The 9,764-nt window shown below is 44.9% G+C and overlaps 1 pseudogene; it reads left to right on the top strand.

Moving 5' to 3' along the window:
• The first annotated feature begins 4,403 nt into the window (after positions 1-4,403).
• LOC134984826 (5S ribosomal RNA) lies at positions 4,404-4,522 on the top strand (annotated as a pseudogene).
• Positions 4,523-9,764: the final 5,242 nt, after the last annotated feature.

Raw genomic sequence — 9,764 nt, 5'->3', positions numbered from 1 at the left:
GCCCCTGACGGTGTCTGAGACGCCTGGACAGGCACTAGCTGATTTGCCGGCTGTCTCATGTCGTCAACAGTCTTTTGTAAAGTGCTGACACTATCACGTAATTTCTTCCATAAGACCATCCAGTCAGATGTCGACTCCCTAGGGGGTGACATCACGATTACAGGCAATTGCTCCGCCTCCATACCATTTTCCTCCTCATACATGTCGACACAAACGTACTGACACACAGCACACATACAGGGAATGCTCTGATAGAGGACAGGACCCCACTAGCCCTTTGGGAAGACAGAGGGAGAGTTTGCCAGCACACACCAGAGCGCTATATATATACAGGGATAACCTTATATAAGTGTATTTCCCTTATATAGGTGCTGTATAGATTTATCTGCCAAATTAGTGCCCCCCCTCTCTTGTTTTACCCTGTTTCTGTAGTGCAGGACTGCAGGGGAGAGTCAGGGAGACATCCTTCCAGCGGAGCTGTGAGGGAAAATGGCGCTTGTGTGCTGAGGAGATAGGCTCCGCCCCCTTCTCGGCGGCCTTTCTCCCGCTTTTTTATGGAAAACTGGCAGGGGTTAAATGCATCCATATAGCCCAGGATCTATATGTGATATATTTTTTGCCATTAAAAGTATTTTTATTGCGTCTTAGGGCGCCCCCCCCCCCCAGCGCCCTGCACCCTCAGTGACCACAGTGTGAAGTGTGCTGAGAGCAATGGCGCACAGCTGCGGTGCTGTGCGCTACCTTATTGAAGACAGGACGTCTTCTGCCGCCGCTTTCCCGGACCTCTTCTGTCTTCTGGCTCTGTAAGGGGGCCGGCGGCGCGGCTCCGGGACCCATCCATGGCTGGGCCTGTGATCGGTCCCTCTGGAGCTAATGTCCAGTAGCCAAGAAGCCCAATCCACTCTGCACGCAGGTGAGTTCGCTTCTTCTCCCCTTAGTCCCTCGGTGCAGTGAGCCTGTTGCCAGCAGGACTCACTGAAAATAAAAAAACCTAATTTAAAACTTTTACTCTAAGCAGCTCAGGAGAGCCACCTAGTATGCACCCTTCTCGTTCGGGCACAAAAATCTAACTGAGGCTTGGAGGAGGGTCATAGGGGGAGGAGCCAGTGCACACCAGGCAGTCCTAAAGCTTTTACTTTTGTGCCCAGTCTCCTGCGGAGCCGCTATTCCCCATGGTCCTGATGGAGTCCCAGCATCCACAAGGACGTCAGAGAAAAGAACATGGGTGTTCACGTGTACTAATGTACCTGTTATGGCCAGAATAATGATTTAAGTGAGCGAAAATAAAAAAAACTCATTCACAAAGATAAATCATACAGATCCTCTATGATCGGATTTTTATGAGTGAGGTCACTACCTCGAGTCCAATATACAGGTACACCACTGATTTTCTGGCAACCGATGATCCGGAACCTCTTTTAATCCGGACAATTTTGATTTGTCCGGATTAAAGGGGGTTAGGGACATCCTTTAATCCGGAACATTTTCTGTGCATGGGCGTAACACGCAATACGCGCAAGTGTCAGTGGGTACAGCTTCCACGGACACTGCAGGTGACACAGCAAGCATCAGTGGGGCTGTTATGGCGTCCACATGGGCCGAACACACAGCCTGAGCCTGATACCTGTTTTGCTTATAAACAGTTTTGCATACACTATTGTGTTTATTCATTAATTAATATACTGTAGCATATATTTTACTATTTATTGCTTTAGAAATGTTCTGAAGGTGCAAAATTAGTTCCCACTGTTAATCCGGCAAAATCGATAATCCGGCACGGCACTGGAACCGAGGATGCCGGAAAATCGGTAGTGTACCTGTAATCTGATAAATGCTGTAACCTGTGACCAGGTTAATGCACTGGGTCCCAAAGTGTTTTAGCTGCTGGAGAATAAAATACCTACGGTACCTAGTATTCCCTGGTGGTTCCCCATCCAGGTACTGACCAGGCCCTGCAGTGCTTGGGTTCCAAGATCAGACGAAAATACAAACTCCCTCTCCCACCAGCCCAGGAAGAGGTTGGCGTACGTCGGGGCACAAGCTCCCCCCATCGCTGTTCCTCTTACCTGGGTGTAGAAGAGGTTGTTGATAGTTAAATAGTTCTTGTTTAATACACATTGAAGAAGTTGTAACAGAAATTGGTGAAAATCATCCATTCCCCACATTCTCAGAAAGTATTCTACCGCTTGGATGCCAAGGTCATGTTTGATGCTTGTATATAACGCCTCAACATCAAGGCTCATGAGGAGATGTGTTTCTTCCAAATGTATATCACTGATCTTTCTGAGGACATCAGTTGTATCACTGGTATATGATGGGAGTTCCAAAACGTAGTCCCTAAGATGTGTGTCCAAAAATGTGCAGGCTCTTTCTAGTAGGCCGCCGTTTCCTGAGACTATGGGCCGACCAGGGGGGTCCCGGAGACCTTTGGTAAAAGGTAAAATGTAGGTACTCGAGGATTATTTACAGTTAGATAGTCCTGCTCTGACTTGGTTATAGTGCCTTCGTGATATGCCCTGTTTATGATATTAATATAGAGTTTAGTGTACCTTTCTGTAGGGTAAAAAATACTCTTCTGGTAGCACGACTGGTCGTCCAGGTGTTTCTTGGCTTGTTTGAGATATAATTCTGTTGGCCAGATCACATTTCCTCCTTTATCCGACGGTTTCAGAACTACGTCGGTCCAGGTTTTGATCTCCTGGAGCGTCCTCCGTTCATTCGGTATCAGATTATCTGCAGGGTGACGGTATTTCTTATTCAGATATAATCTGTCCAGATCCCGAGTTACCAAGTTCGGGAAAACTTTACCCTCTGGGCATAAGGAATCCTTGGGAAAAAAGATGGATTTTTTCTTCAGCAAGGGTCTCGATTGTTGTGTAGTGGGAATTGATTCATTAGGGTCAGCAAGTTCCTCCAATGTCGCCAGAGCTAGCCTTTCTTGTGACGATAGATTTTCCAAGTCAGAGGAGGATTCAGATGTTCCTGTTCTCTCTGTAAAAATTTTTGTTAATGATAATTTCCGTACAAAAAGTTGTAATTTCCGGTTTGCTCACTGTAGTAGATCCAGGTCTTTATCTCTTACCCATCCTACATATCTAACTCTTTCCCCCCCACACATTTTCAGAATCCCCTAATTATCCATTTTGGTAATTAATTTTTATTATCTATCTTTTTTCCTTTTTCCCCTCCTCCTTTTCTCCCCCCTAACAACCCTCTTCCCCCCCCCCCCCCCCACCTTTCCCTTTCTTTCCCCCCACCCCCTTTTTCCCAAACCCCCCCTGTAGGTACATCACACCTACAATTCCTCCGGATTTAATATAAATAACCATATCTTGCTCCTAATAAATGACACCTAATCTGACATGTATTCATAGCCTGCAATCCCCTGTAATTGATACTTTTCACTTTATACAAATTTTTTTTTTTATCTCATATTTCCCCCTTTTTTGTTTTATTATTTTTTTCCTTTTTAAGTTGTATTTTTTATTCTTATTTCATATATATTAATTTTCAATATAGAATTTACTATCCTCATTTTCTGTTCTCCAAACTTAATCAGTTTAGCTGGATAACAATTTAATTATACTCTTAATGATATACTGCTTAATCAATTAGTTCTAACTTGTTGAAATCTATTCTCAACCTCAGGTGATGTAGCTAACTTAGATGCTTTCCCTACCTCTCCCACTAAGTGATAGGCTGCGCCCTTACATAAATACTGGCAGTGGGGAACTCCGAGAGCAGGCAATCATGTGATCAAGCTCTCGGAGCGAAACGTGCGTCACTTCCGGTTCCGGCGCCTGAACTTCCGGTCACACAGACCGCGGCCGCCTCACTCCTCGATTCCTGCACTGTCCACCAGTCTGAGGGTCTCCTGAACAGGTTGGGTAAGGAAACTGGTTCTCCTTGCCCAAACCACAGCTCCCCCGTGTTCTCCCATAAGGTCCACCATATGCTTCCCCGGCTAACAGGTGAAAGCTGATTATCTCCTGTTATGTAATGTATTTAGACTCTTATATTTTTTGTGCATAACATCTCTTTTTTGGTGCATGATTACTGGGTAAGGGGTGAGAAAGAGGCTGCAACTGTAATTACTATACTAAAACCAATATCAGAGAATGAATTGTACTGTAGACACTTTTTTTTTTTTATTGTTTTGATTATTGTGGGCACCACAAAGCCCTCCTGTTGCTCAGGCTATTTCAGAGCATAACTGCAATAGAGTTTGAGTTTGGGAATCCTAACCCCAAGACCCCACAGTCATTATTACTGCCTCAAATCACCACTGACTAGATCCCTCAGCAACAATCTAGCAATTTATTGTATTAACTTGGTATTTATTCTGTGATTGACATTCTGGGTCCCAATACAATCGGTCAACGGTGCGCCTAGGAGACAGACTTACCTACGGTCAGACCGCACTGAGTATGCCCAAACTCGTCTGATCTTGGAACCCAAGCACTGCAGGGCCTGGTCAGTACCTGGATGGGGAACCACCAGGGAATACTAGGTACCGTAGGTATTTTACTCTCCAGCAGTTAAAACACTTTGGGGCCCAGTGCATTAACCTGGTCACAGGTTACAGCATTTATCAGATTATATCGGACTCGAGGTAGTGACCTCACTCATATAAAAATCCGATCATAGAGGATCTGTATGATTTATCTTTGTGAATGAGGTTTTATTTATTTTCGCTCACTTAAATCATTATTCTGCCCATAACAGGTACATTAGTACACGTGAACACCCATGTTCTTTAATTATTGATGCCAGCTCTCGTCTTCTCTTAAAGTATACATTAATAAAAGTTATGTCTTAATAATTTCATCATTTCCCAAATTTTTTTTCAAGTTTTCAAGTGTGCCCAGGAAAAGGCTTATAGTTGCTTTTTTTTGGTCCTTTGTTCTCTTTGAAGGACCATACTTTGTTGTTTCATAGTAACAGGACACCACAGGCTACTCCCCCTGTATAAAAATAATAACAGGACACCACAGGCTGCTCCCTCTGTATTATATTATGATTATTATTATTAACAACAACAACAACTGGACACTACAGGCTGCTCCCCCTGTATAATAACAACAACAACAACAACTGTACACCACAGGCTGCTGCCCCGGTAAAATAATAACAGGGCACCACAGGTTGCTCCCCCTGTATAATAATAATAATAACAGGACACCACAGGCTGCTCCTCCTTTATAATAATAATAACAGGGCACCACAGGCTGCTCCTCCTGTATAATATTAATAACAGGACACCACAGGCTACACCCCTTGTATAATAATAATAATAATAATAATAATAATAATAACAACATGACACCACAGGCTGCTCACCCTGCATAATAATAACATCAATACACCACAGGCTGCTCCTCCTGTATAATATTAATAACAGGACACCACAGGCTGCTCACCCTGCATAATAATAACATCAATACACCACAGGCTGCTCCTCCTGTATAATAATAATAACAGGTCACCACAGGCTGCTCACCCTGCGTAATAATAACATCAATACACCACAGGCTGCTCCTCCTGTATAATATTAATAACAGGACACCACAGGCTGATCCCCCTGTATAATAATATCAGGACACCACAGGCTGCTCCCCCTGTATAGTAATAATATCAGGGCACCACAGGCTGCTCCCCCTGTATATTAATAATAACAGGACACCACAGGCTGCTCCCCCTGTATAATAATAATAATAATAATAATAGGACACCACAGGCTGCTCCCCCTGTATAATAATAATAATAATAACAGGACACCACAGGCTGCTCCCCCTGTATAGTAAGACGCCATTACCTGATCTCCACGGACACTGGGAGGCTGCAGCAGTCGATGAAAACACACTTCCGGTATGTGGAACGCACAATCCGGAAGTAAGGTGGAACGCACAGGCTGAAAGTAGTGTATGATTGGCAACGGCTGCTACCTGGTTACTGGCCCCTCCCCTCCTCCACACCACCCACAGCCCAGCACTCTGTAAACCTTCTTACCATACATGTACTCAGTGCAGGAGGCCGGCGGCCATTTTCTTGTAGACCAGAACGGCAGCAGCTGCAGCAGCAATAGGTTCCCTGGCCGTGTAGTGACGTCAGGAGCGGCGGCCATTTTCCCCTGGTCTGAGCTCCGCCTTCCTTCTATCATTCCCACAAGGCAGCAGGAGCAGAGAGCAGCCATTGCTGTGTCTGGCAGCAGGTAATGATATTATTATTATTATTCTATAGGCTGAGCAGCTCTGGTGTCAGGTTCTGTACTACAGGGGGAGCAGCCTCTGGTGCCTTGTTATAGTGCAGCTGGAGCAGCCTCTGGTGCTACATTATCCCTGTACAGGTGGCTGACACTCTAGTGTCCTATTACTGTAATACAGGTGGCGCAGACCCCGCCGCTGCCGTAATACAGGTGGCGCAGACCCCGCCGTTACCGTAATAAAGGTGGCGCAGACCCCGCCGTTCCCGTAATGAAGGTGGCGCAGACCCCGCCGTTACCGTAATACAGGTGGCGCAGAATCCGCCGTTTCCGTAATACAGGTGGCGCAGACCCTGTCGTTACAGTAACACAGGTGGAGCAGACCCCGGCGTTACCGTAATACAGGTGGCGCAGACCCCGCCGTTTCAGTAATATATTTGTCTCAGACCCCGCCATTACCGTAATACAGGTGGTACAGACCACACCGTTACCGTATTACAGGTGGCGCGTATCCTTCCGTTACCGTATTACAGGTGGCACAGATCCCACCGTTACCATAATTGTATACACGGGACATTACAGGTGTTGTGTCCAGTGGCATTGTGCTGTACAGGGGGAGTGGCCTGTGTTGTCATAATATACAGAGGTAGCATCCTGTACTGTCATAGTATACAGGGGGAGCGGTCTGTGTTGTCATAGTATACAGAGGTAGCATCCTGTGCTGTCATAGTATACAGGGGTAGCGGCCTGTGTTGCCATAATATACCGGGATAACATTTTGTATTGTCACAGTATACAGGAGGAGCCGCCTGTGTTGAAATAATATACAGGGGTAGCATTCTGTGTTGTCATAATAGACAGGAGGAGCAGCCTGTGACATCCTACTCTACAGGAGGAGGAGCCTATGGTGCCCTGTTGTTGTTGTTATTATTATTATTATACAGGAGGAGCAGCCTGTGGTATCCTGTTATTATTATTGTACAGGGAGAGCAGCCTGTGGTGTCCTGTTATTATTATTATTATTATTATTATTATTATTATACAGGGGAAGCAGCCTGTGGTGTCCTATTATTATAATTATACAGGGAGAGCAGCATGTGGTGTCCTGTTATTATACAGGAGGAGCAGCCTGTGGTGTCCTGTTGTTATTATACAGGGGAAGCATTATTATTATTATTATTATTATTATTATAGAGGGGGAGTAGCCTGTGGTGTGCAGTTATTGTTGTTATTATTATTATTTTTATAATACAGGAGGAGCAGCCTTTGTTGTCCTATTATTAATATTATAAAGAAGGAGTAGCTAGTCGTGTCCACTTATTATTATACAGAGGCAGCAGCCTGTGGTGTTTTGTCATTATTATTATTATTATTATTATTATTATTATACAGAAGGGAGCGGCCTGTTGTGTCCTATTATTATTATTTTTTTGCAGATGGAGCAGCCTGTGGTGTCATTTTATTATTATTTTAAAGGAAGAGTAGAATGGGGTTTCCTGTTGTTGTTATTAGTATAATACAGGGGGAGCAGGTTTTTGTGTATGGTTATTATTATACAGGGACAGCAGCTTGTGGTGTCCTGGTATTATTATTATTATTATTATTATTATTATTATTATACATTGGGAGTGGTGGTGATATCACAGTGACATCACTTATATCTATAGTAATAATACAGGAACATGACTGGGGAGATGATGGGGCCTGGGAGCATCACAGTTACATCACTTATATCTATAGTAATAATACAGGCACATGACTGGGGAGGTGAGGGGATCTGGGAGCATCACAGTTACATCACTTATATCTATAGTAATAATACAGGGACATGACTGGGGAGGTGAGGGGATCTGGGAGTGTCACAGTTACATCACTTATATCTACAGTAATAATACAGGGACATGACTGGGGAGGTGAGGGGGATCTGGGAGTGTCACAGTGACATCACTTATATCTATAGTAATAATACAGGGACATGACTGGGGAGGTGAGGGGATCTGGGAGTGTCACAGTTACATCACTTATATCTATAGTAATAATACAGGGACATGACTGGGGAGGTGAGGGGATCTGGGAGTGTCACAGTGACATCACTTATATGTATAGTAATAATACAGGGACATGACTGGGGAGGTGAGGGGACGTTGGAATGACACAGTGATTTCACTTATATCTACAGTAATAATACAGGGACATGACAGGGGAGGTGAGGGGATCTGGGAGCATCACAGTGACATCACTTATATCTACAGTAATAATACAGGGACATGACTGGGGAGGTGAGGGGATCTGGGAGAGTCACAGTTACATAACTTATCTGTAGTAATAATACAGGACTAGTGTTCACTCCAGAAATAGTGTTAGGCAGGGTCCTGGACTGCGGTGGCATATGTGTGCGCGTACGGCAAAGTCACGCGCGCATCCGAAAAGGTTCGTTGCCATGTAAAATAGGGTTCGTGGCCATAAAACATAATTTAAGTGGGTGGTGCAGCCCACAGACGTTACTGCAGGGGATGTGGGCGGCCGGCATCGTCACTGTTGGAGACGTTCCCAGCACCTACGATGTGCTGGGCTTTCCCCAAGCTCTCTCCACTAGCATGAATGGATGCCGTGCGCACGCGCAAGGCATCTTTACATGCTGAGAAGGCAGGAAGCGGACAGCAGTTTTATCAGGATGCCGCAGAAAGGGCAGGACGGATTTTGCCCTTAAAAAATCGGGCAGGGCGTGGCGCCCAGCTAAAACAGCCTATCTTGAACACTAAGGGACATGACTGGGGAGGTGAGGGGATCTCAGAGTGTCACAGTAGCATAATTTATATCTCTAGTAATAATACATGGATTTGACTGGGGAGTTTAGGGGATCTGGGAGCATCATAGTGACATACCTTATACAGGGACATGACTGAGGAGGTGAGGGGGTTTGGGAATGTGACAGTGACATCAGTTATAGATATAGTAATAATACAGGGACATGACTGGGAAGGTGAGGGCATCTGAGAATGTCACAGTGACATCACTTATATCTCTAGTAATAATACAGGGACATAACTGGGGGGTGAGGGGGATCTGGGAGCGTCACAGGGACATCACTTATATCTCTAATAATAATACAGGGACGTGACTGGGGAGGTGAGGGGATCTGGTAGCGTCACAGTGACACCACTATAATAATAATAATGGGACATGACTGGGGGGTGAGGGGGTCTGGAAGTGTTGCAGTTACATTACATATCTATATTAATAATACAGGGACATGACAGGGAAAGTGAGGGGATCTGGTAGTGTCACAGTGACATCACTAATATCTATAGTAATAATACAGGGACATGACTGGGGGGGTGAGGGGATCTGGGAGTGTCACAGTGACATCACTAATATCTATAGTAATAATACAGGGACATGACTGTGGAGGTGAGGGGATCTGGGAGTGTCACAGTGACATCACTAATATCTATAGTAATAATACAGGGACATGACTGTGGAGGTGAGAGGATCTGGGAGTGTTACAGTGACGTCACTTATATCTGTAGTAATAATACAGGGACATGACTGGGTAGGCGAG

This window comes from Pseudophryne corroboree, assembly GCF_028390025.1.
Source record: "Pseudophryne corroboree isolate aPseCor3 chromosome 3 unlocalized genomic scaffold, aPseCor3.hap2 SUPER_3_unloc_83, whole genome shotgun sequence".
NCBI classification, from domain to species: domain Eukaryota; kingdom Metazoa; phylum Chordata; class Amphibia; order Anura; family Myobatrachidae; genus Pseudophryne; species Pseudophryne corroboree.
The sequence above is the reverse complement of the archived record's forward strand: the minus strand, read 5'-3'. Positions and strand labels throughout refer to the sequence as shown.